Source organism: Ictidomys tridecemlineatus, unplaced genomic scaffold (genome assembly GCF_052094955.1).
Source record: "Ictidomys tridecemlineatus isolate mIctTri1 unplaced genomic scaffold, mIctTri1.hap1 Scaffold_52, whole genome shotgun sequence".
NCBI lineage: Eukaryota > Metazoa > Chordata > Mammalia > Rodentia > Sciuridae > Ictidomys > Ictidomys tridecemlineatus.
This window is the reverse complement of record NW_027523416.1, coordinates 1,726,616-1,752,260: the sequence shown is the minus strand read 5'-3', so window position 1 is coordinate 1,752,260 and position 25,645 is coordinate 1,726,616. Positions and strand designations below refer to the sequence as shown.

The following is a 25,645-nucleotide window of genomic DNA, read 5'->3' as shown; positions in this document are numbered from 1 at the left end:
TATAAACACTATCTGGCTCCCACTTATATTTCCAGGTCAACTCTCCTCCTTCCCAGGACAAACACTACTGCAGCCAGGCTGGTTTACACATAACTGTCAACATTTCCCATGTGACTTCCCTGCCCACCTTCTCCCCTGCCTAATAAAAATCCAATTTCAAGGAATGGATAAGTCCATCCTCTTTTATGGAGCCTATCCTAGCACACCAGTCCTGGGGAACATGCTTTCTGTTGATCAGCTTACTTTCTACCACCCAGTCATCATTTGCTACTTTAAGGGCTCAAGTAGATCTAATGCCAATAGAAGGCAGGGTCTATATGAGGGCCTCAGTACCCAGGCAGCCTTGCATTTAAGTAGGAGGTACTCAAGTATTTATTGGTTGATTATATAGTTTCCAATTATCATTTTGTGTGATGCAAATAATACACAAACACACACACACACACATACATAAATTAAGTGGTTAATTTGAGGTATTATAGTCTTTGGGAACTAATGTTTTCTTGGCAAAAATGAAAGAACCAAACCTCAGCATCATTTTTCTGAATTCCCAAATACATACATCTGGTGCTTAGTTTTCACAGTATGAAAAGCTTCTATAGATTTACCCTTCCCACATCAATGCCTCCAACATTTCCAAACTAGCTGGTTAGACTGGAAAATATACTATTCATGTTTGACGCTAGCCTTGTTAGGTATCTTTAAACCCAAAGAAAACAAGGGTCAATGCTCCTCACAAGAAAGACATATGGCTCCGTATACTCTAGAGGTAGAATACCTCCCTTCCTGTGTTATGCCCCACCTGACCTTCACCAATGCCCCACCTGACCTTCCAGCATCATCTGTGTTGGCCACTCAACATTTAGAAACAGTTCAGCAGTTGGCTGAACTTTGCCCACCAGTCACTCTGGAGCCCAAACACTGACCCCAGTGGTAGAACTGGAACTTAATTTGGCTCACTTTGATGATTCTCTTTCATTCACAGATGATCACTGCTCTGCTTCTCCCTGTCTTTTCACCAGATCAAATGCTATAGCAGGCCAGAGTTCCTGCTGTTATTGCATCAGCCCAAGCTGTAAGGTTATGCTGTCTGACTGGGCTTCTCAAAGGCTAGCTGAGGATGTAAACCAGCTTTTGGAAACAGGGCAAATACTTTTGGTATTTACAGTCATGACCACACATCTACCCGCAAGCCTTCAAGAGGTCAGGCCAGAGATTGCAGGTCAGCAGTTTGCAAAGATGCAATTCTATTAGCAGATTCATAAGAAAACAGCACCCAAAAAGGGGATGAAAACCAGGCAAGGAGAATATTCACGTCAAGCATTCTAGTGCTCTTATAAGGCCTGCCAACTGGTGAACTGTTTCTAAATATTGAGTGGCCAACACAGATGATGCTGGAAATGTATATTCCATGAAAAATCAATCCCCGATAGTGACTGCCAGAGGCTGGGGGTGGGGTGTGTGCAGGAGGGAGGTGGGTGTGGCCAGAAAAGAGCAATGTGAGGAATCCCAGCGGTGATACACTAAGCCACACATATGAAAAAAACTGTGGCAAACTCAACATACACACACAGTTATTAGCAAAACAGGGCAATGTGAGTAAAATTGACAGATTGCATCAACATCAATGACCTGTTGCAATATTATGCTATAGTTCTGGAAGATATTACAATGCAGAGGTGGGACTGGGTAAAGGAAATATAGAGTACTACCATTTCTTACATGTCTGAATCTATAATTACCTCACAACATAAAGTCAAATTAAAATAAGGTAAAGTTCAAAATGTAGCCCTCTACAATATACAGAATATGAAAGAATGCTGACTTATGACCACAGTAGTTACAAATAAAAGATGTAAAGCTAAAAAAGTTTGATCCCTGAATCTGGATTTCCTAACAGAGCTACCATTCAGGTGAGACCACTAAGAGCCTCATATCTACCCAAGGATACCCCCAAATGAACCTCTGACTTATGTTTACCCAGAGAGATTTTAGCCCCCTTCCTGTTAATCACATGGTGGTATCCTGTCCTTGAGAAAACTCAGTAGTATAGGAGACCAACTGGCAATTACCATACCAAAGCTCATTTTAAACTCAGAGTCCAAATACTTAGTGCTGGATCTACAATGATCTCTGCCATTCTGTATTTGCACCCATTTACTCTATGCTAAATACACATATCACTGGAAAAATGTGCTCATGCCCACTTTCACAAAAAGGTTTATTCATCATTTCTTTTCATTAGACTTTGCAAGGAGTTTCTGCTAAGGCCAGAAAGGGTAAAAATCCTAGATACTCTGTTTTCATGCAGAAGGTACCATCCCTTCCCTTCTTTACAAAACTGTGACATCTAAAGCCAAGCAAGGGCTGGCAGCCTGGCATTTCAATTATCATGTTAGTTCTCATCACACTGCTTGAAGGGGGAAACAAGGAACTGTAATTCCTTTCCAACTCTGCAATGAAAGCAGAACAATGTCTTTACTCACCAATGTCTTTGCTGCGATCCGAGAGATCCTTGTCCAGGATGCTGGCTAGCGTACTGCCCGTCAATTCAATCTTTGGACCGTCACCCCTACGTTAAAAACACAAGTCCAGACATTTAATAATCGGTATGTGTTCTCGTCATTCTGTGAGCTTTCTTGCTGGATACATGTTAAGGAGGGTGCTGTGCATGGGGCAAGTGGCACTGTTGCCTGTGACGGAGCCACAGGGAGCCAATGAGCTGTCCAGCCACATGGGCCGTGGTACAATCTGGGAATGGACTGGATAACCCCCTCTCCTGCACATAGACTCGAAGATGGCTGTTTTAATGACTGCTCCCCAACGCACCTTCAGCCACAAACCCTCCCTCTGGATACACAGTGTGCAACAGAGGCCCGCTCCCGCCCCATGGCCAAATAAGCACTGGCAAACTGGGAGCTTCCCTTTTAAGGAACATGGAATTTAGCCAATGCTGCTTGTCAAAGGTCAGCTACTTTTAACCTTGAAGAAAAGGTTCTCTGGCCTGAGGCTGAGGCACCAGCCAGGCTGTTGACAGGCACAAGGTGTCGAGTTGAGATCTGGCAGCCTGAAAGCTGGCATCAGGGCATAAGTCTGTAAAATTAGATGTCTCCTGGGTGGGTGCCCCTGTGCCCATCAGGACACGAGTGATTTCCTGTATCTGGGCTGGAAGCAGCACATGTTTGGGATGGGAACAGGCTTTCAAGACAATGAGAAAGAAACCCAGCTTCCTCATACACTAGCACAAGGTTCTTCCAAATTCCTCTAAAAGGGCAGTTCTTTGGCCCTCTCAGGGAGATGAGCCCTAAACAAGATTATCCAAGGGCTGTGATGGCAGTGAAAAAGGAAAAGATTCTTGCCCATAAAATGAGAAGGAGAAGCCGAGCAGTTGTTCCCAGGAAAGCAACAGAAATAGTCCATCTCATAGCTCCTGAAGGTCATGCCTGAAGCTCAACTACACAAGGAGGAACAATCACTCAACAAGCACTTGACAAATACCTACTGTGCTGGGGGTTTGGAGAGGGCCAAGTCAGGTGGTACCTACTCTGGAAAGGAGCATGGTCTAAATGGGAGAGACAGACAAACAACCACAAGCCCATATGGTATAGGCATGCACAATACAGATATGCCACAGTCCTGGGTTTGTTCAGAGGATCTGTATGGCCCCAGATAGAGGGCATACAAAAGAGACAGCATTATAGCTGGGCCTTGGAGAAAAAGGGAAAGAGGACATATTTGTAAAAGGCATAACTGAGCAGGGACTCAAAGGTAGATGAGGGTACACCTGTGCCCAGGGGTCCTTAGAAGCAAGAGGAAAAAAGCTGGCAAGGTTGGAGAGGGCCAGGCTGTGCTGGGTGGGTGTGATAGAGTCTGGTGTGTCTGGTATGTCTTGGTGTATCTGGCGAGTCCTGGAAGTAGTGGGTGGTGGAGGGAAGGCTGCAGCAGAAGACCTGTAAATCTGGAGGGCAAGGAGGGTGGTGGGAGCAGGGCTGGGCCCAAGGGCATGGTCTCTATTAAGAGCAATATCACCGGAATACTATTCAATGAGTGTGCACTATGGGACTTACTGGGCCTTTCAGAGCTAGGTTGAAATACAAGTTTAGGCAGAGAATGATCTACTGAACTTGAAAAGGAGAAATAACCTGGGCTTCATAAAAGGACCTTTGTTTCTTGCCTCACCCAATTTCCTTTGACTGTGGAGCCCCCCAAAAATGGTTCTGTTGCAGGCTCTTTCTTCATTCCCCTGGCCACTACAGCTCAGGGCCACTGAATCAAAGAGATCCTGAGCCAACTGAAGGGGTAGGAAGGAGAAATACATTTCAATGCATTTTATTGTCAGGGCTCTGGCATCCAGTAATTTGAAGGTCCAGTCAATCCCCTATATGAGTGTGTTCTGCATCTATGGATTCAACCAATCTAAGACTGTATAACTCAACAGCAATAAAACAAATAATCTGATTTTTTAAATGAATGAATGAACGACCTGAATAGAGATTTCTCAAAAGAGGAAAAATGACCAACAGGCTTATGAGAAAGATATTCAGCATCATTAATTGTTAGGGAAATGCAAATCAAAACCATAATATCTCATCCTATCTCAGTTAGAATGGCTATTATCAAAAAAACAAAAAATAAGAAATGCTGGCATAGACATGGAGAAAGAGGAACTGTCATATACTATTGATGGGAATGTAAATTAGTGCAGTCACCATGGAAAACAGTACGGAGGTTTCTCAAAAAACTAGAAGTAGAACTATCATATATACAGCCAAGTGGAATGAAACTGCTATGTCAAAGAGACATCTGTATTTGCATGTCTATTGAAACACTATTCATAATCAAGATATGTAATCAACCTTTGTGCCCATTGATGGATGAATATATAAAGTATATGTGGTAAACACACACACACACACACACACACACACACACACACTTGTACACAATGGAGTATTATTCAATCATAAGAGGAATGAAATTCTGTTTTCCAGCCTGGGAAGGGTGTGGAGGGGGCAGAGGTGGGAAGAGGAGGATTAACAGAGTACAGGAGTGCAGTTAGATAAGAGTAATTACTTCTAATGTCTTTTTGTGTGTGTGATGGGGACTGAACCCAGGGGCACTCAACCACTGAGCCACATCCCCAGCACCACCCCCCCTTTTTTTTAAGATACTGGAGATTGAACTCAGGGGCACTCAACCACCGAACCACATTCCCTAGCCCTATTTTGGATTTCATTTAGAGACAGGGTCTCACTGAGTTACTTAGAGCCTCACCATTGCTGAGACTGGCTTTGAACTTGAGATCCTCCTGCCTCAACCTCCTGAGCAGCTGAGATTATAGGCATGTGCTACCGTTCTTGGCTCCCAGTTCATTTTTATATTCTATTTAGAGGATCTCACTGAGTTGCTTAGGGCCTTGCTAAGTTGCTGAAGCTGGCTTTGAACTCGCAATCTTCTTGCCTTAGCCTCCCAAGCCTCTGAGATTATAGGCATGCACCACTGCACCCAGAACTTCTAATGTTCTATAGCATAGTAGGATAACTAAAGTTGACAGAAATTAATTGAATGTTTCAAAATAGCTAATAGATTTTTAATGCTTTCAACACAAAAAATTGATAAATGCCTGAGGTGGTAGATATGCCAATTACTGTAATCTGATCATTACACCTTTTATATGTGTATTGAAATATTGCACTGCACCCCATAAATATATAAAATTATGACTTGTCAATTAAAAACAAAAATATTGAAAAAAGAAAAAATATTCAGTATAAAATTGCATCTGTATTGAACACAAACTTTTTTGTCTTATCATTCATTATTCCTTAAACAACACAATTTAACACCTATTTTCATGGAATTTACATTATATCAGTTATTATAAATAATCTAGATATGATTTAAAGTACAAAAGAGGATATACATAGGTTAAATGGAAATAGAATACCATTTTATATAAGTGACTTAAGCATCCAAGAATTTTGGTATCCTTGGAGGGGGTTCTTAGAAATGATCCCCCCACAGGTACTCAGGGATAAAATATTTTTAAAATGCAGAATTATTAGTAGGAAAGGATCATTATCATTTTAAAATGTCTTTCTTTCCCCAAATAGAATAGAATAATTTCTTGAGAGTCCTTAAATATTATTATGTTAGCCACAGGGCTTGATGGATTTGGTGGTTTCATCCTCCAAACTCACAGACTCAACTCAAGTTATACTCACAGCTAGACAGTCCTAACCATTTTGGAACACACCAAGAACCAGAACTTACACATATCCTGCCTGGGGAGAAAGGTCATTCAGGCAGTGGGACTAGTTAATTCCACTAGGCTGGGTTTGTTGTTGTTGTTGTTGTTTTCCTTGTTTGTGTTTGTTTTTTGCTTGCTTTATCTGGTCAAGAGGAAAGATGGTTTGAGGTGACATCCTGGTGGGAGGCTCAGCAGTAAATAAGAGGGACTATGGGAGAGAAGGAATTTTGCTCCTACGTTAATCACATACATCTCAGAACAACGCAGCTGCTTCTGAACGTGTGGTTTAGTTGTGTATTCTGGTAACCATGGATCTTGAAGAAGCTGTGTTTCTCTTTGATTTGACAGCTGAAACCTTCCAGTCCAACATGAGCCTGTCTTGAAGGGTTGTTGGAAGACTCTGTTATGTATTACTGTGCTCATCATATCTTGGATTTTATTACTTTTCTGCCCTTATTTCCCTTTTACTGTCACTCTCAACTATTTTGTTCTTTTATATGTATTTGTTTTTCTTTGGGATCTGGCTTTTAATTTATTTTCAAATATTATTTTATTTAACTGACAACAATCATACATATTTATGGTATACAATGTGACGTTTCAATACACACATGTTGTAGAATGATCAATCACACTAATTAGCATATCCATCACCTCAACTGTTTATCATCTTTTTGTGGTGAGAACATTTATAATCCTTTCTTTAGCTGTTCTGAGATTGCAACACATTATTATTAATTTTAGTCACCATGCTGTGTAATTGATTACTAGAATTTATTCTTCCTCCCTGACTGAAACTTGTGCCTATTGACCAATGTCTCCTCTTTCCCTGTCTACCTGCCCTCTCTACCAGCCACTGGTAACTGTCATTCTACTCTCTATTTCTGAGTTTGACTTTTTTAGATTCCATATATGAGATCTATGTACCTAGTGATCTTCTTCACTTAATCTTCAGAAGTGGGCTTTGTCATTTATCCCCTACCAGTTCAATGCTTTGTACATGTAGGTATGCCAAAAAGGTTCCTGTAAATGAATAGGCAGACATTATGATCTGTCTGGACCTTGTATACCTTAGACAATAACCTGTGGATAAGTTGCATTCTGGGTTTTTTGTTTTTTTTTTTGGTATCAGGGATTGAACCCAGGGGTACTTGACCACCGAGCCACATCCCCAGCCCTTTTTTATATTTTATTTAGAGACAAGGTCTCACTGAGTTGCTTAGAGCCTTACTAAATTGCTGAGGCTGGCTTTGAACTTCCACTTGTGATTCTTCTGCTTCAGCCTCCCAAGCCATTGGGATTATAGGCATGTGCCATCAGGTCCAGGTGCATTCTTGATTTCCTAACCTATCTTAGTTCTTCTAGGCTGACAAAACACTGTAAACTGGGCTGGGAATACAGCTCAGTTGGTAGAGTGTTTACCTAGTATGCACAAAGCTCTGGGGTCAATCCCCAGCACCACCAAAAACAACAAACCACTGTAAACTGGTAGCTTGGCTTATAAACAAACATTTATTGCTCTCAGTTCTGAGCCTAGAAGACCAACATGAAGGTGTTGGCAGATTCAGGGTTTGGTGAGGGCTGCTCCCTGATTCATAGATGGTATCCTTTCACCCCATCCTCAAGTGGTAAAAGCTGAAAGGTTTCTTATAAGGGCACTAATGCCATTTGTAAGGGCTCTACCTTTGTGACCTAATCACCTTCTAAAGGTCCCACCTCCTAATGCAACACCCTGGGGGTTAGGATCTCAATAGGTGAATTGGAGGATGACAGGCATTCAGACCACAGCACCTTCATTCTCAAATCACTTCTCACACTTGAGTAACGTATCAACACTTTTTAAATGAAAAACAAATTCTTGGAGATCCCCTAGATTATGTCTGTTATTGGTTGAATTGTGTCCTCTCCAAATTCAAATGTTGAAGCCTTAACCCCCCCAATACCTCAGAATGTGACTGCATTTGGAGACAGGGCCTTTAAGTTAAAATGTGGTCCTTAGGGTGAGCCATAAACTAATTAGTGTTTTTATAAGAGGAGGAGTTTGGATACACAGAGAAAAGACCCTGTGAGGACCCAGAGGGAAGGCAGCCACCTGTAAGCCAAGAAGAGAGGCCTCAAAAGAAACAAATCCTGCTGACACCTTGATCTTAGTGTGATCTTGTGCTTACAACCATGAGAAAATAAATTTCTGCTGTGTAAGCCACCCAGTCTGTGGTATTTTGTTATGGTAGCCTAAGCAAATAACAACTCTGAGAACTCCAAAGAAAGTAAAAAAAAAAAAATCTGGATTGTGGCTGTCAATGGACAACTATTGCTATACGGGCATTTTGTCTTTACAACTATTAGAATTATAAAGAACATAGTGTAAATGTAAAACTAAACTGTAAACTGATTATAGCTACTAGAGGCTCGATCCCAAATTTGGGGAGTGCTGTTCTGGTGGTACTGAATAAAAAGGAAAAGTCATTGTACTAGAAGTTGGCCAAAGTGGCTGCTCTTCAATTGGCATTTGGTGTGTCCTGGGTGAGCCAGGGAAGAGTTTCATATCTCTGGGATTAGCCTGCAGGCTCTGTACAGATGGTCTGATATCCTGAACCATGAAGGACCACCCTGAAGAAAAAAGAACTAATCATCCCCTAGTGACTCCTCCCCAGATTCTAAAGCACCAGCCACATTCTGACAGGAAAGAGATTGAGATCTTGCTCATATATAACTGAGCCCTGATCCTTCATGCCAAGAGCCAGACACAAGCTTCAGTGGAAATGATCTATGTAGGGCCAGAAGCTAGCCTATTTTGAAAACACAGTAGGTGTAGTTTAAAAAAGGTTCTGATCCTTCCAAGTAGGGGAGCTGCAGCTGGTGTTTTGACAGTGCTCAGACTGTGGGTGTGTAAGCATTTTACAATGTCTATTTGTAAATGCCTTTCACTGTATTTATAGCCTCTTTACAACAATGCTAATGAACTTCAGTTCTAAAAAATACCAGAATTTCTGAAATTCACAGAAGCACATGTCTGGAGTGGCTGCCATCCAATGAGGATACAGCCCCCCATAGTGCCCATTCTCCCCCAGTCTGCCCAACACAAGGGTTCTTTTTGGCAAAACAGGGTGTTGTTGAACTCCAAGAAAGAGGAAAAAGCCCATCCTTCTATCATTTACCAGTTCCTATAAGTGTTTTTGTTTGATGGGTTTTATGGTCACAGCTGTTAAATAAAAGAACATAGTAGAAGGCTGGCAATACCTAGCACCATCTATCCAAAGGCTTCAGAACAAAGTTATCCTGGCTCATTTCTGATTTTGAAATTAAAATAAAGCTATTTTGTATATTTTTCTTAGCAGCTTTAGTTACAGACACTTAAAACACGTGGCTTGAATAGACAACTCGCAGCTAAGAGTCTCCTTACTTTTCTGTACAGGGAGGCTAAATTGCAGAGAAGGGACTGAACAGTTGAGGGAACTGAGGAAGGAAAAGTACAACCCATGGATATAACAACAGCAGCTACTGCTTGCTGAATGTTTACCATATGTCAGGCACTAGAAGAGCATCTTTCAGGTATTAAGTATTCCATCCTCACTACCACCCCTGGAAGTATCCACTATATCCCGAACCCCTTCAGGGGTGGGTTCCTCACTGGAATGCTGTCACTGGGTGGCTTCCAGTTACTGGCCCCTCCAGGGACTCTCTCAACTATAGAGAGCCTCCTTATAGGGCAGCTCACACCCCACCGTATAAAAGTCTCAGCAATTTCAGCACAATGTGGGACAATTCAGATGGACCATTTTAGTTCCAAAGCTCCTTTTGGATTTGGCAGATGCTTTTTGAGCAAGTATCACAATTTGACTTCTCCCTCTGCCCAATCATGTTTCCTTCTCCCTTACATGGGTATGGAATCCTAAAACAAATCTTCATATTCTGCTGGCTCTGGGTCTGCTTCCTGGGGAACTGTACCTGTGACATCCAGATTTTCATTTTATAGGAAAGACAACTGTCAGGAAGGTTAAGTCACTTGGCAATAAGGATTGAGCCTAAGTCTAATTGCAGAGCCAAGGCTGCTGACCACTTCTTGAAGCTGCTGTATTAATTAGCCTCCTGGTCTTCCAGGCTAAGGATATGGCCATGGGGACAGTGAGTCATCAATGATGCCAGGCAGCCTGTGTCACCTCAGTTCACTGTCAGCTGGGTAAATTATCTTTGCTCCCCGAGTTAAGAAGTCCTAATAATAAACAAAAATCATGCATCCAGAGGGGCCTGTTCTTCCCACTTAGATCTGAGACCCAAGATGGGGCTTGCATACTGACGGGAATGTGGAAGATGCAGTGTGTATCCCTTGAGAATGTGAACTCAGCCAGTGGCATGGCCCAATTTAGCCCAAGTTGGGACAGTTAAGCCAAGACATGTGGCATGGAAAAGGTGTTGAAGTATGCAAGAAGCCAAGGCAAGCAAGCAAACAAATTTGCTGCAGCACAAACAGCAGCAGCAACAACAAATCCTACAAAGGATCCACAAACTTTCTGAAGGTGAGTAGAGGAGATGGCAGAAAGAATGGCTCCACCCTTCTCACTGAATAAGATTCCAAGTCCATATGGTAACTCTTTTCTGCAGTTCCTCTTTCCCTGAAAAGGATGTACTACCATAATGCAAATGTTTAGGCTTTAACTGCCTAAAACATTTTATGGAGGAGGGGAAGAAGTTGGAAAGAAAGGAAAAGAAATAGAAAAGCCCCATTGTCTATGTGCAGGCAACCACTGTCGCACATGCTATGCATCCACTAACTTTTTACCACTTCTCATCCTCCCCAGGAGCTGTTCACTCATATAGACAATGGCAGAGGTCAAATGTCAGACCACAGAGAAACCACCTGAATCACCCTGTCTTCTTTCTCTCTTCCACTCAGCAAACTTACTTATCACCCTATTCTAATGTAAAGTCAGGAGGAATCACTGCTCACCTCCAAGGTCTCAGTCCAATAATGAACCTGAAGATTTACAGTCAATGCAAGTGAGCACTCCTCTTTGCTGCCCTCTCTGGAATATCAGACCTCGGCTCCATGAAGCTGGGCAGAGCCCTACCCAGATCAAGCCCCACTCTGTTACAGACAAGGGTCCTATGCTCGGTGGAGGGAAGGGATGTGCCCAGGGCTATGAGCTGATTGGTGGCAGAGCTGAAACCAGATGGAAGGTTTCTGATGCCCAAGCCAATCTTTCCCCACTATACTTGGGATGGCAATAATAAAGACAAGCATCCACATGCACATGTTCTGTGCTCCAAGAGATTTTTTTTTTCCTCTCAAAATAACAACTACAAGAGGCTTTGGACCATCTGTGAAGACGGCAGATGTGAAGTCAGTCTTTCAGAAGCGTTCTGCCCCGGGATGCATATGACTTTTGTGGAGGTTGGATCTTTCCATCAGGAAAGAACAAAATAGGAGCAGCAGGAACTCCAGTTTTCTTTACTCATCAGATGGAGGGCCTCCCTCCCCTTTCCCAGAAATATAGATCCAAAGGCCCTGCTGAGATCTGTGGAGTCCCTATGTGCCCATCTGGTGGCCAAAAATGTCTCCAGGCATCAAAAGCACTTTGGGATTGCAAAAGCGGTCCCACTTAAGTTGGGACAACCTGAGTGAGGCCAGAGGCACAAGAAACAGGAATCAGTGGTTTTCCTGGCAGCTGTCCCTTTGCATTGCATGTCCTTGTCCAGATGAGCACAAACAAGCTCTCTATTTATAGATGGTGAAGACATGTTGGAAGGTGATGGGCATTGCTCACTCAATTCCTCTCCAAATTTCTGTTCTTTATGTACACTCTTTAAGTATACATGGAAGAAGGCTTCCCTCCAGAGCCCATGCAGGGCACAACAAGCCCCATTAACCCTCTAAGGCAAAAAGAGGATGCTGTCTGTAGACCTCATCTGCAATGCCTCAGCTTGGAAGCTCAAAGAGGTTCAAAGGGCTTTAAAGAGGCTGAGCCCAACTCCTGACCTGTGTCTGGACAAAGAAGAACCTATCATTTTACAACTCTGAAAACAGTTTGTGGGTTGCAGCTTGGAGAAAGAGTATTTAGAGAAATAGTCCATGAAAGAAGTGTGACAGAAATCAAATGGTACTGTGCTGTGTGGGTGTCAAGGTGTTAATACTTCCTAGTGTTTCACTGCCTCATTATGGTCATCAGTAGCATGAAAATCAATGTCACTCGGGGCTAAATCCTGTCAATACTGTCGGTTCTTTTTGCAACAAATAGGATTCAGTCTACATGTGGGTAGAAAGAAAGAAGATTATACATACAAATGAAATCATGTCAGTAAGTAATATAGAAAACCCTAAAATATGAAAAGGTGCTTCCCCCAACCTTTTGGGATTTCTGTGCTCCATAATTCAACTCCCCTCCCTCAGGTCCCAGCCTCCCCAGAGTGCCAAACCTGTTGCTGCTTCTAGGGGTGGCTGCTCCTGATATGCTGTCTGGTATCTATATCTCTACTCTCTTGGGGCTCCAGAGCATGACCTGCTTGCCATTGTGTTGGAACCCCTCTTCCATCAAAGTTATCCGCTGAGCTCTTTCAAAGGAGATAAAAAGGAGCAAGGTAGCCTTCCAGTGTCATTAAAAAATTTTTTTTTATTAGTTGTTCATGGACCTTTATTTATTTATATGTGGTGCTGAGAATTGAACCCAGTGCCTTGCACATGCTAGGCAAGTGCTCTGCCACTGAGCCACAACCCCAGCCCCTCCAGTGTCATTTTGCAGAGGGAGAAACAGACTCAAGGAAGTGAGCACCTTGCCCAAGGTCAAAGGCTATGTAAGAAGAAGTGTGGGGTTTTTATCCTGTTGTGCCAGGCTCCAAAGCCCAAGCAAGCAGTGGGTGGGCAGGAGCTATGTCTGGCCTGGCCAAGTGACTTTTCCATCTCTTAGAAGGGGACTTGGCCAAATGTAGGCATTTGACGAATATCTGAAATAAATGAACTAAAACCATACAAACACACAGAGAAAGCTTTTCTTATCACTGAATTCACATCAAGCATCTATTTTCTGTTCTTTTGTCCAGTTAATTTCTTACAAGGTAAGTTCGCACATGCTTGGCTTCATGCCAACTTTTCAACTCACCCCACATGATTCGATGCATGCCCAGGCATGAGAACCACTGATCAGTTGTTGCTACACACTCTCTTCTTCTAACTTCCATGAAAACCTGCTTTCACTACCCTTCTGACAGCTTCTAATTCTTTCTCTACCCTATAAATAGTCACCTCTACTCTCCCCATCTCTTCCTCTCCATAATTTCCTAGAGTGATTGCATCCATTCCATGCTTTTACTGCCATCTATGAATCAAAGATACCCACCCTCCATAATTTCTAGCCTAGACCTCCCTCCCGAATTCTCCAAAGACATGTCTTCATTCCTGACATGTAGAAAAGGGAACACTCCAAAAAAAAATCATACAAGGCATTACTAGGAATCTTTGAAAAAAAGTTTGGAGCACTCTAGTAATCCAAATTCAAATGACGGCCTAAAGCGGCCAAGCACACATCTTACCTGCCAATTCAGGGAACATTTGCAAGGCTCACTCACCAGTTTTTCCTTCCCTTTTAAAATTCATCAATTGATTATTTTATACCTAAGAAGAGCAAAGGTCTATTTTATTAATGCTTTCTTTTGTGGATGCGGGAGCTATTCACCTCAGGGACATCATAACCTGGACATATATTTCCTGCTGAGTTGTAACCTTTGGTGAATAAGTAGTCAGGTTGCCTTGGTCAATCTAAAGAAAAACTTAACTCCCATACTGGTAAGATGGTCTCAAGAGAGACATCTATTAAAAAAATGTGTGAGCGTGTGTGTGTGTATGGCTAGGAACCAGGAAGGTCTGCCCTTCCCTAAGCACTTCATTGATGCTTGGCATATAAGTATCTACTTAATCTTTGTCTCAAGCTAAAATGCCTCTGAGCTCATTAGTGACTTACCTCCCTGTGTTTCTCTGAAATCAGAGAAAGCTAGTGTGGAAGTACATGCAAATGTTCCCTGAGTTGGCAGGTGAAACGTGATCTTGGATGCTCAGGCCTTCATTTTGAGTTTGAATTATGCGATTGCTCTAAATTTCTTTTCAAAGATTCCTAGTGATGCCTTGTGTGATTTTTAAATTTTTTTAAAAGTACTTCCCTTCCTTTCTACAAAACAGGATGAAGACAGGGCTCCAGCATCACTTGGTGTGGAAAAAATGCAACTCCATTGCACTGCACCTTCCCATGCACTGTACCTTCTTGCCATGGCCTCTAGCTCTTCACAGGAAAAGTACATGTGATGTGATTAACATTTAAAGCAACAGGTCATCTCCAAGGGGCATAGGAAGAGGTCACTGGGCCTCTTTCCCATATCCTCAGGCCTTCCTACCATCCAACTACCCCTCTTCTAGAATTACCTCTTCTTTTTTAAGTTATTGTATTTGTTCTTTTTAGATATATATGACAGTGGAATGTATTTTGACATATTATACATACATGGAATTAGGATCCCATTCTTGTGTGGTTGTACATGATATGGAGTTTCACTGTGCTGTACTCATATGTGAACATAGGAAAATTATGTCCAGTTCATTCCACTGTCTTTTAGAATTACCTTTTCTGATGCCAGCTTCCATATCCAAAGTCAATGGACAATGCCCTCTGGGAGGTTTGAGCCCTGGTAACCAACTTTCCTCAACAAATGGCCCACTTCCATCTTGATGCTCTCAGCCACCAGCCAATATGAGGACTACTTACTAACTTGGCTCTGCCCAACACAGGGTGGAACAATTCTGCTACTACAACATCAAGGTCACATCCCCCATCCACTTCAAGAACACTCTCTTTTGAGGCTCATACCACCTGCTACACATGGTTGAATCTTCTTATTACGAAGTGTCATCAACTCCCTGATCACAATGGGAGGACACTGCATTGAAGAACATTGGCTTTCTCCTCCAGCTCTTGCCATCTTCCTGAGCATATCTATGATGATCACATGGAAATCGCTCCCCATCCCTTCAGCCCTTATGACCTTCATTCATTCACCTTCAGCTGCCCACATTCATGCCCTCCCCTGCTGGGGATAGGCCCATCTTTGGAACAGCCACATCTATAAAGTTATAAGCAACAACCTCCCCTTCTGATCACCAGCTCCTGTACTTCCTTCTGATCAGCAACTTCTCCCACTCCAGCCTGGCCTGCTTGGCTTCCTCCTCACATTCCTGTTTGCACTTCCTTCCCCTTCATCCCACACTCTCTGTCTAACAGTTACAACCCTGGATACCAAATCCTATCAGTTGCCTGCCCCTCAGAACACATGAGCTTGCAGCAGGCAACAGGCAAAGCTCCCCCACCCCAATTCAGGGCCAACGTCCTGCTCCAACTTCCCTGTTCTTTGGGAAGAAAAAGAAATATAATTATAACTTGGGATGTCTGAGTTGGGGAAGATTAACAAATCTGTTTCTTTTCCTTTGAGGCCACACACCTGCTCTGCCCTCAGGTTTCTGGCTTGCCACGTCCCACTGTAGGCACTAACTAGAGCTGAGGGCAACCTGCTTCTCTCCACCATTTCATTAGTTTTTCTTTTTGTTTTCTAAAGTACCCTTCTCCCAAATCTCAAGAGCTCTTTTCACAAAGGTGTCTGAACTTATTTTTCATTAAGTTTTATACACATTATGGCTGTGGCAGAGCACTTGCCTAGCACGTGTGAGTGGTGGGTTCAATCCTTAGCACTGCATAAAAAATAAACACATTAAATAAAGGCATTCTAAAAAAAACACCCTTAAAAAGTTTTTTTAATATGTATTTTTTAGTTATAGGTGGACACAATCTTTATTTTTTTAATTTAAAAAATTTTTTTTTAGTTGTAGATGGACACAATATCTTTATTTATTTATTTTTATATGGTGCTGAGGGATTGAACCCAGTGCCTCACACATGCAAGGCAGGTGCTCTACCACTCAGCTATAGCTCCAACCGTCTTTATTTTATTTTAATGTGGTGCTGAGGAGAGAACCCAGTGCCTCACACATGCCAGGTGAGCGCTCTATCTCTGAGCCACAACCTCAGCCCCCCAAAAGTTTTATACACATTATTAAACACATAACCTCATAAATTCATCTGTGAATAGGCACACAGATTTAGGTATGGACAGTTATTTGTAATATATTCATGTTCAAATAGCAAAATGAGTAAGTTTTATATTTCTGAGCCCCCATCTTCTCAAGGGGTAGAAAGAATGCTCTTTGCACCCCAAACACCTTAGTTATGTGATGGGCTAGATAAGTACCGCCTACTTTTATATACTATGAAATAATAACTAAGACATCCCCAAGGCCCAGACTATAATTATGGCCTAGGGGAATATCCATTTTATTATTATTGAATTTTGAAATCAATTCTTATAATAATTTTTGAAGTATCTTATCCCTGTTTAAATTCCATACTAACTTACTTTTCTAGAAATTGAAGGAACATTCTTACTAGTGGTCAAGGATGTAAACATCTGAGGGTCCTTAATGTGTGCTTCCACTTGCTCAAACTGGCCATAAACTGCTGGCTGGTGTCCTTCTGATCTTCCTAGATGAAATTCCTAAAAAGTGAACTGGGCCATCTGAGCAGGGGCTGGCACACGGTAGCCCCTCAATACATTTGTGTTAAGTGAATCTATCTTAAAAAGACTATAGTCTTCCTAAACTTACATATTCCTTTTTTCCCTCAGGGATGCTTGTTCCTGTTTAAAGAGAAAGTGACAGTCTCTTCTAAAATACCACGTGGTAGCAAGCTTGCTGGCTGGTGAGGAGGTGCTCAGGCCCAGACACTGCAGCTGGAGCTGATGCCTAGTTCCCAGCAAGAGCTGCCAATTTGACTGTGTGTCCTTCTGTTCAAGCATCTTTCTGTCTGTGTATCCATCCATCCAGCCCAGCAAATTCTGGCAAAGATTTGGGTTCACATAGCACACAATACCCTTTCTTCAGAGGATCTGTTACATAAATCTGAATTCAGTTTATGTTCCTACATCAACTAATTTGGCAGAAGAAAACAAGTTCATTAACAGGTAAGTGTATATATCAGTTGTCCAATGTAGCAAAAAAAAAATTAAAGTGTATTAAGTACTAAGAAATAATAAGCATTTCTTTGATTTAAATTTTTTTTTTTTTGCCTGTTGAAATCGATCACACTAGGTTTCTTAGAATGTAAGACACACATGCTAAGGAGCCTGTACAGAGGCTGGGAAGGAAGACAGAAGAGAGGCAAAATAGAACAAAATATTAGCACTGGCACCTCCTCCCCTTTAAGGAACCATGGCATCCAACAAGTGTTTGTTAAATGAGCCACTACCATATGCTCGACACTGTAAGGCATGTGGAGATGACAAAACACACTCTTGATCTGCTTTAAATCTGGTAAAGGAGTCCGGGGGTGTGCACATCCCAAGTGGCACAGCATGGCGCCCAGCACTAGGCTAAACATGGTGTCAGGCATTTGAAGGAGAGAGGAATCATGAGAGATAAGAGAAGGCTTCCACAGGGGGGCGTGCTGATTGGGCACAGAAGTCATGGAGCATTAGCAGGTGTGTGAGAGGTGGCCAGGGAAGAAAGGGAAAGCACCATCACCAACTTGGGAGAAAGCAGAACAGTGGTTCTCATAGTCTTGACTTCATTAGCAGCAATAGCAGCCGTGAGCTTATAAGAAACACAAATTCCCAGGCCCACCCTGAACCTACTGAGTCAGCAACTGCATTGTGGGGTCCAGCGATCTGCTTTGAACAGGTCGCCAGTTGGTTCTGAGGCCTGCCCTAGACTGAGAACCACTGAGTTAGAGAAGGCACTGCCTTTCCTTCAGCCAGCTGTGCAGGAATCCCAGGTCTTTTCTCCCTCTCCAGGCCTTTTTGCAAACTAGTGCACTGGCAGCTGGCAGCCAGAAGATGAGTGGTGGGGCTGGGAGCTGGCTTCCCTCTCCCACACTGCTCAGATGACATATACAACATTAAGAAGTTGCATTTCCCACTGACTTCTGTACAAAGCCCTCTTGTATATCTTCCTTGGTGGTCCATACTCCTAACTGACAACTGGAGTTAGGAAAACAAGATAAGAGGAGAGCTAGGTAGAGGCAGGAAGTAAATGGGGCCTCTGAGAGCTCACAAGTTCGGTCAGGATGACACATTTCCCCTAGCTTACAAAGCTATACCTATCCCATAACCTGAGGGCCAAGGGAAACTCTAGAATGCAAATGATCTTTCATTCAAATCTTTAGAAGGTGCAGCAGGAATATTTTGGAAATTGTTATTAAGTTCATTGAAATGTGTGCAGCCCCCAAAGGCTAACCCAATTTGGCAGCATAGAGCTTCAGCTCTCCTTGCACCAGCTGTAGTGAATTTGACCTTTCTTGTTCCACATCTTTTCCCTGATTGAATAGCTCATATTCTTCTCGGAAGCACTTAGGTTTATTAAACCTTTCCCTTCTGCTGTGCTAGCTTCTGGGCCAACCACACTACTAATATGACTCTTGCTCTAGTCACTGGGACTGTGAAGTGGCCTCATCATGCACATGTGCAAAGAGCCTTCTACTATCAGCCAGTAGAAGAGAGCATGACTATAGGGCTGTGACCAGCTCAAAAGGAGCCAAGACTCATTCCTTTCCCCAAAGGCCATTGCCAGGAATAGTTGTTGCATTGGACCTTGGTAGACACCTGAAGAATGACACAGGTAAACCTGTTGCTACTTAAGTGGGCTCACATGTCACTGAGATGACCACAGCTCTGTGCTCAATTGGGCAGGGGGCTCCATTGCACATAGGCATGTGTGCAACCACCACTGTTGGTTGATTTTGACATCTTTCAACCATCCACATTGTGATCTGCCTCCATATTTGGACAGCGGGGGAGGGGTGCATTTCTGTTGTTGTTATTAAAAGTAAAGGAAGGGCTGGGGCTGTAGCTCAGTGGTAGAGCACTTGCCTAGCACATGTGAGGCACTGGGTTCAATCCTCAGCACCACATAAAAATAAACAAATAAATAAAATAAAGGCATGCTGTCCATCTACAACTACAAAACAAAATTTTAATAAAAAAGTAAATAAGCCATGTTGTAACACAGATGAGCATTGAGGACATGATGCAAAGTGAAAGAAGCCAGTCATAAAAAGACATAAAAATACTGTCTGATTTCACTTATATGAGGTACCTACAAGGAGTCAAATTCATAGAGATGGGAAAAAGAACAGTGCTTGTCCAGGCTGTGTGGAAGAGAAATTGGGGAGTTGTTGTTTAATGGGTATAGAATTGTGGATTTACAAGATGAAAAGAGTTCTTGAAATGGTTATGCAACAATGTGAAAGTACTTAATGCTGTTGAACAGAGCACTTAAAATGGTTAAGATGGTACATTTAATGTTATGTGCATTTTACCACAATTAAAAAAAAACATTTTTAAAGTAAACAAGCTCTTTTTGTCTTACTGAAGGTTAGCCCAGTTCAATAGGCAACAATAAAAATGACATTGAAAATATTGTTGATTTACAGGCATGAGGCTTCATATTTGGGGATTATTTAGGTGCATTCCATTATCATCCTCAATCTACAGATAGGGAAGAGAGGCGAGAGGGAAATGACTTGCTGAGACTCACACTTCACCTATGAGGAAGGCTGAGATTCCAGCCTGGAGGCCTGACTCAAATGTGAGAGCTCAGAAGCCCCATACAACTCTCAACATGCAAATTTAGTTTATAAGAACAAAACCCCAATGTGTTGACAGTGCACAAGAAGACCTCTGGGTCACTGACTTGCTCTGGTGTATTATACCAACATGTATAATACACATATACAATGGTAGAAAGTTTTGGCAATAAACCTATGAAGAGAATTCAACAATTCCTTGATCTGTGGTAGGCACCTCAGTTCTGGAATGCACACAAACTCTGATCTCACATAACTAAAATATGCATTCAGTCAGTCAGTGAAGGAATTTTCATCTCAAATATGTCCCTTAAGAAGGCATTTCCCAAGACTTTGAGGGTCTTAGAGCTCAGAGACATGTATACTAGGAAGATTTCTGCCATGCCAGCTTCTGGGTTCTACAACAGGCCATGTAGTGAAGAGCAGAAGGAGGTTGGGGTATGGATTGGGGCCCCACAGAATAGTGACAGGGTCAGTGGACACAGCTGTAAGGGAGCTATGCATACCCGAGGCTAGCTTGACACCCAGGGGATGAAGGTGGGTGTGCTACCCACGTCTCCAGTCTGCATGACAGCTTGCCTTATTCTAACAAAGCCAGGGAAATCCCTGTGTGTAGGAAGGGCCTAGATGCTGTGTGCCTGAGCCTCACCTGCTAATCCTAAATCCCACACTGTGCCCCAAACCTTGCACCCACTTTTTCAGCACTGGACAGAAGTGGCCAGCATCTTCATGCAATTTTGCTACAAAGTAGAAAAGTGAAGTTTGATCCCCTTTTCTCTTTCCTTCTCTCTCCCTCTGCAGGTCTTTAGCACCTCATTGTGTCCTGTACCCATCACATGCCCACCCCTTGGTGAGAGAGAAGCAGTACCTGGTATGAGTCAGTGGGCCCACTGGTCGCTCTGGCCTTCTTGGGGGCAGTGCACCAGGTCTGTTGAGAGAATTGGTCTTAGGTGGCCGAGGCTTTTTTGGTGGGATGGCAGGAACGGAGGGCTTCTGTAAGTCCAGTTTTGGCTCTCTCTCTGGTCTTTCTTTAAGTCATTGTTTAACAAAGAATAAAGAAAACAGATGGATCTAGTGTAAGTAACAGTACTTTGATGCAGATTGCTTATTTTCTGCTTTAAAAAAAATCACTGATGCCATTTCTGAAGGTGGAATTGGTAGCAAAGAGTATCACTTATTCCTTGTCAAGTGAGAAAAAGCCCTACAAAGCCATGTAATCTCCCTGTTCCCTTCTCTCCAGGCTTTTGTTCGTGCTGGTCCCTCTGCCTGGAGTGTCCTTTTGGCTACTGCCCACCCTCAGCAAGCTCCTATTCACCCATCAAAACCTAGCTGAAATGTAACACCATCATGCTCCCAACTCAACAGCTGGACCCACACTCCAAAGAAGACTTCTTCCTTCCTCACCTAAGCATTAAAGGCAGCCCTTTATAAACAGGCTCCACTGGGACATTTTATGGGTGTTTGCATGCTTGGCACAGCCCTAGGCTGTGGGCCTCTCCCACATCTACTCATCTCCCTAGGAGGCCTGTGCTGCTAGCATATAGTTGATACTCAGTAGGTGTTTGATGGGTTTGATAAATGACCTACAGGACCTGCTTCTGGGTGTGGGGAGAGATAAGGCCTGAAACCTCTCGGGTCTGCTTCTAAAAAGGACTATGAGACAGTAAAGGGGGGAAACATTTGGGAGAACAATTCTTCTAGATTCTCTTTGTGTACAGTTTGAACTTGGACAGTAAACTGGGATTTCCCAAGATATATGGCTTCCAAAGCTCTTTGGAGTCAGGGCTATTGGGATGAAGTTGAAACCCGATTTGGTGGCCAGACTGGGCAGTGTTCAATGACAGCTCCAAGTTTTCTTTTCCCAACTAGCCTTGCCCCAAGTATGTGCAAAAAGCATATATCCACATTCTTGTTGATAAATACAGAACTTGAGAGTTGCCCACTAGATCATAGGTAGGTTCCCTGGGTTGACTTAGACTCCATGTTTGGGTGCCCAGGCTGACTGGCACCTCATCAGATATTGTGTAGCTCTCATCTTGCTCACCCCCTCAATGTTTCTTTAGGGAAACACCCTCCAACCAGGAATGCTAGGAACTCACTTTTTGGCTTTCTGGTGCCAGAGGAAGGCTCATCTGACATGTTAAGCAGGGGTATGACTCCTCTTGGGCAACAGGACTAGGATAAGGACAGGAACTCTAATAGCCAGCAGGACGAATGGGAGAGAGGGTGTGTGCTGCCCTAATGAACATACCTAGTTTCAGGACAGGGCTGATTTCCTGGCTTCCCTATTGCTTTTGACAGAGACTTTTGCCTCTTTGACCCACTGTGGCATAGAACAAGGACTCATGAGAGGAAAGGGACCAGGGGTGTGCAGCCATTTGGCCAGCCAAGGAAAGTGGTTGCTCACAAGTTAGCCCATAAGTAAGTCAGTGTGGGCCACTGTAGGAAGATGTCCTCATCATGGAGCCTGGCTATCACCTAGACACAAGTCATGTATCCTTCATGAGGACAGGGGATGGTTTGGTTATTTCACCACACATGATTTTGTTAGTATACATTCAATGGCTATTTTTTTCAGTGATGTGTGATACAGATGTGGCTTTCACAGTGAGGTTCCATGACTCAAATTCTACCAGTTCACTGTGAAAGCAAGAGGTATATATCCTTAATAGCTTGCAATGTTGGTAAAACTTAGAGGGCTGATATAAAATATTAAATTTCACAATAAAATTTCATGAGGCTGCCAAGGAGCACCTCCAAATAATTGTATTCATTAATTTAGCATTTCTCTTATGACTTCAAAATAACTACTTTTTAAAATGGAATTTGCTTGCCTCCTGTACAGAATAATAACAGCACTTTTCCCATAAAAATGTATGATCAATCAAATATTAGGCACCTAATAAAAGGAGTTCTTTCACAGTATGCAGATTTTTTGGGGAGATACACTCGACATAGTGGGAATCAAACACATTTGTAAACCTGTGTAAGATGTGTTGAGCCACTTCCCTGCCAATGATATTTCTGACCACCTTTAGAAAAGTGAGCACTAAGCTGCTTTCCCCAGTACTCCTGTGTCACTCGCTATCTGACTCCCAATATTCTGGGCCAAGGACATATGTCTGCAACATTGTTAAGCCAGAATCAAGAGCCCAGCAGTGACCAAGGAAGAAAGTTTTCATTTGTTTGGATGGGAATTTCACTAAGCCAAGTCTACCCATCAAGAGTAAATGAGCAGGAGCAGGCTGGGGTTGTGGCTCAGAGGCAGAGTGCTCACCTAGCATGTGTGAGGCTCTGGGTTTCATCTCAGCACCACATAAAGTAAAATAAAGACAGTGTGTCCACCTATAACTAAAAAATATTTTTTTTTTTAAAAAAAAGGGTGAATGAGCACTCTGGGCACTAAGCACAGGGAAGACGATGAATAGATACTGTCAGATATACTCTGATAGTCCACTGACTTCAGGGCATGGGCAGGGTGGTGATGGCAAAAATATTACAGAAGAATCCCAATATGTTAAGTGACTGGTCTGATTAGTTTTCATTTGATGAAAAATTTTGGCCCTATGGAGTGCCATACAGCCATCTCCTGTTTCCTTAGAAATGGGATGTTAGGGCTGGGGTTATGGCTTAGTGGTAGAGTACTTGCCTAGCATGTGTGAGGCACTGGGTTCCATCATCAGCACCATATAAAAATAAATTAATTAAATAAAGGTATTTTGTCCATTTGCAACTAAAAATATTTTTTAAAAAAGAAATGGGATACTTAAAAGCAATCAAAACAAACTCAAAATTACCATATTTCAAAGAAAAAGCAAATTCTATGGGTAATACAAACTAGTGCTATGACAGACAGCCTTGTCTCTTGCTGTTCTAGAAGTGCCAATGAAGAATTAATTCCATACCTTTTTCTTCTGTTCTGTTTGGCAGCGTTTCTGGTCTTTCAGGAGGTATCTTTTTAAGTTCATGTTTTCTCTCTGTTGTACCTGGGAGGGAAAGGACAAGAGTTATCAGAAAATATTTTCTCTATTCATTTATAAGACACACCAGCATTTCAGTATTTATCAGGTATAGGAAAGTCAATTGATTTTTTTCCTCTTGAGTGGATGCTGGCATAACTTGGCTAACATGAGTTGCTTAGAAACAGAGCAAAAGTCATTTCTAGCCCATTTCATTATGTTTGCTTGCCTATACATTCTCTATTCATAAGAACACCACTAACATTTTCTGATATTTAAACCTGGCTTCCTTAGGCATAAAAATAGTCACTAAGTAGGGATGGGGAACATATAGAGTCACTCATCAAAATTCAAAAATAAGGGGTCACTGGATATTGTGCTCTATAATAATAAGTGATTTCACAGGGAACTGGATTCCATCTTGTAGTAGTTTTAAAACATGGCTTGGAATTGTTTGATAAACCTCCCATTAAGAGGCGAGATCTATATCTCTTTTCCAGGAATGTGGACAGGTTTGTAACTGCTTTGGCCAGTGGTTGAAGTGATACTATGTAATTTCCAAAGCAACTCATAAAAGTCCATGTAGCTAATACTTTGTTAGAATACTAGTCTGTCTCCATGTAAGAAGACAACTATCCTGCAGAAGCCATACGTAGATATGGCTTACAAGCTCAGCTGAGCCCAGTCTTCCAGGTACCCCTGCCATGGGAAGCCAGATATGTGAGTGAAGTAGCCAACTTCCAGGTGGATCCTCCAGCCTCAGCTAGTCCAGCTTTTCCAACTGAGGCCCAGACCTGATGGAACAGTCATGCAGGCCATACCCCATTCACATTCTTGACCCACAGTATCTGTGAGCATAAGAAGATTCTTATTTTCTGCCACTAAAATTGGAGTGGCTTGTAATACAGCAGTAGTACCTACAACAAAATTTTAAGTTGAAGGATGTGCAGAGATGTTACATTGCTTCTCTCTACATCTCTTCTCTTTCTGCTGAATCTCTCAAGTATTACATTTTCCTAAATGCACCACTTTGCATTTCATCTTTACCCATGCAGACTGCAGTTGCTCCCTTACCTGAGCACCACAGAAAGTAAAATAAAGACCATGTGTGCCATTAGCCTTACTGGTGCCATTAGCCTCAGGCATATAAGAGAACTTCAGAAATAACTAGAGCACAAACCAATCAAAAATATTTCTCTTATTTATAGACATGGTTGAGTGCCTGACAGCCTTTTCACATGACCAGCTCTAAAATGGTGCTTGGTATTAAAATCTCAATTACACAGCCTCTGAGGCCAAGAGAACCTTAAAAAATATTCACAACTGGTTGCTATGGCACATGCTTATAATCCCAGTTACTCAGGAGGCTGAGGAAGGAGGATCACAAGTTCAAGGCCAGCCCAGGCAACTTAGAGAGAATCCTGTCTTAAAATTAAAAAAATAATAATAAAAGGTTCTGGGAGTGTAGTACAATGGTAGAAATTCCAGGACCTACAAGGAAGAATCTACTGAACACATACTTCATCTGAATCCCTTTAATAACTCTCTACCTCCTAACCTCAAATCAGTTCCCAAGATCCTTCATAAATTAGCAGAAGTAGTCTAGGAAGATGAAATGCCATTTTGCTTTGCCCCTCCAGAGTCCCTTCACAATATTGGTGAAATTGTTTCAAAAGGATAAGAATTTGCCTACCATGCTACCAATGTAGTCTCCTAATGCTAATGAAGAAGTTCACTGTCATTCTTAGAGATACAGAAAAAATCAACAA

General features: G+C 42.4%; 1 long non-coding RNA gene across 1 annotated transcript; it reads right to left on the bottom strand.

Annotated features, from left to right (window-relative positions):
* Positions 1-2,493: 2,493 nt before the first annotated feature.
* On the bottom strand, positions 2,494-23,924 carry LOC144373891 (uncharacterized). Its single transcript, XR_013433460.1, has 3 exons — positions 23,823-23,924; positions 20,786-20,945; positions 2,494-2,572 (listed from the first exon to the last, which is right to left on the bottom strand). It is a non-coding gene; the product is annotated as an uncharacterized LOC144373891 (long non-coding RNA).
* Positions 23,925-25,645: the final 1,721 nt, after the last annotated feature.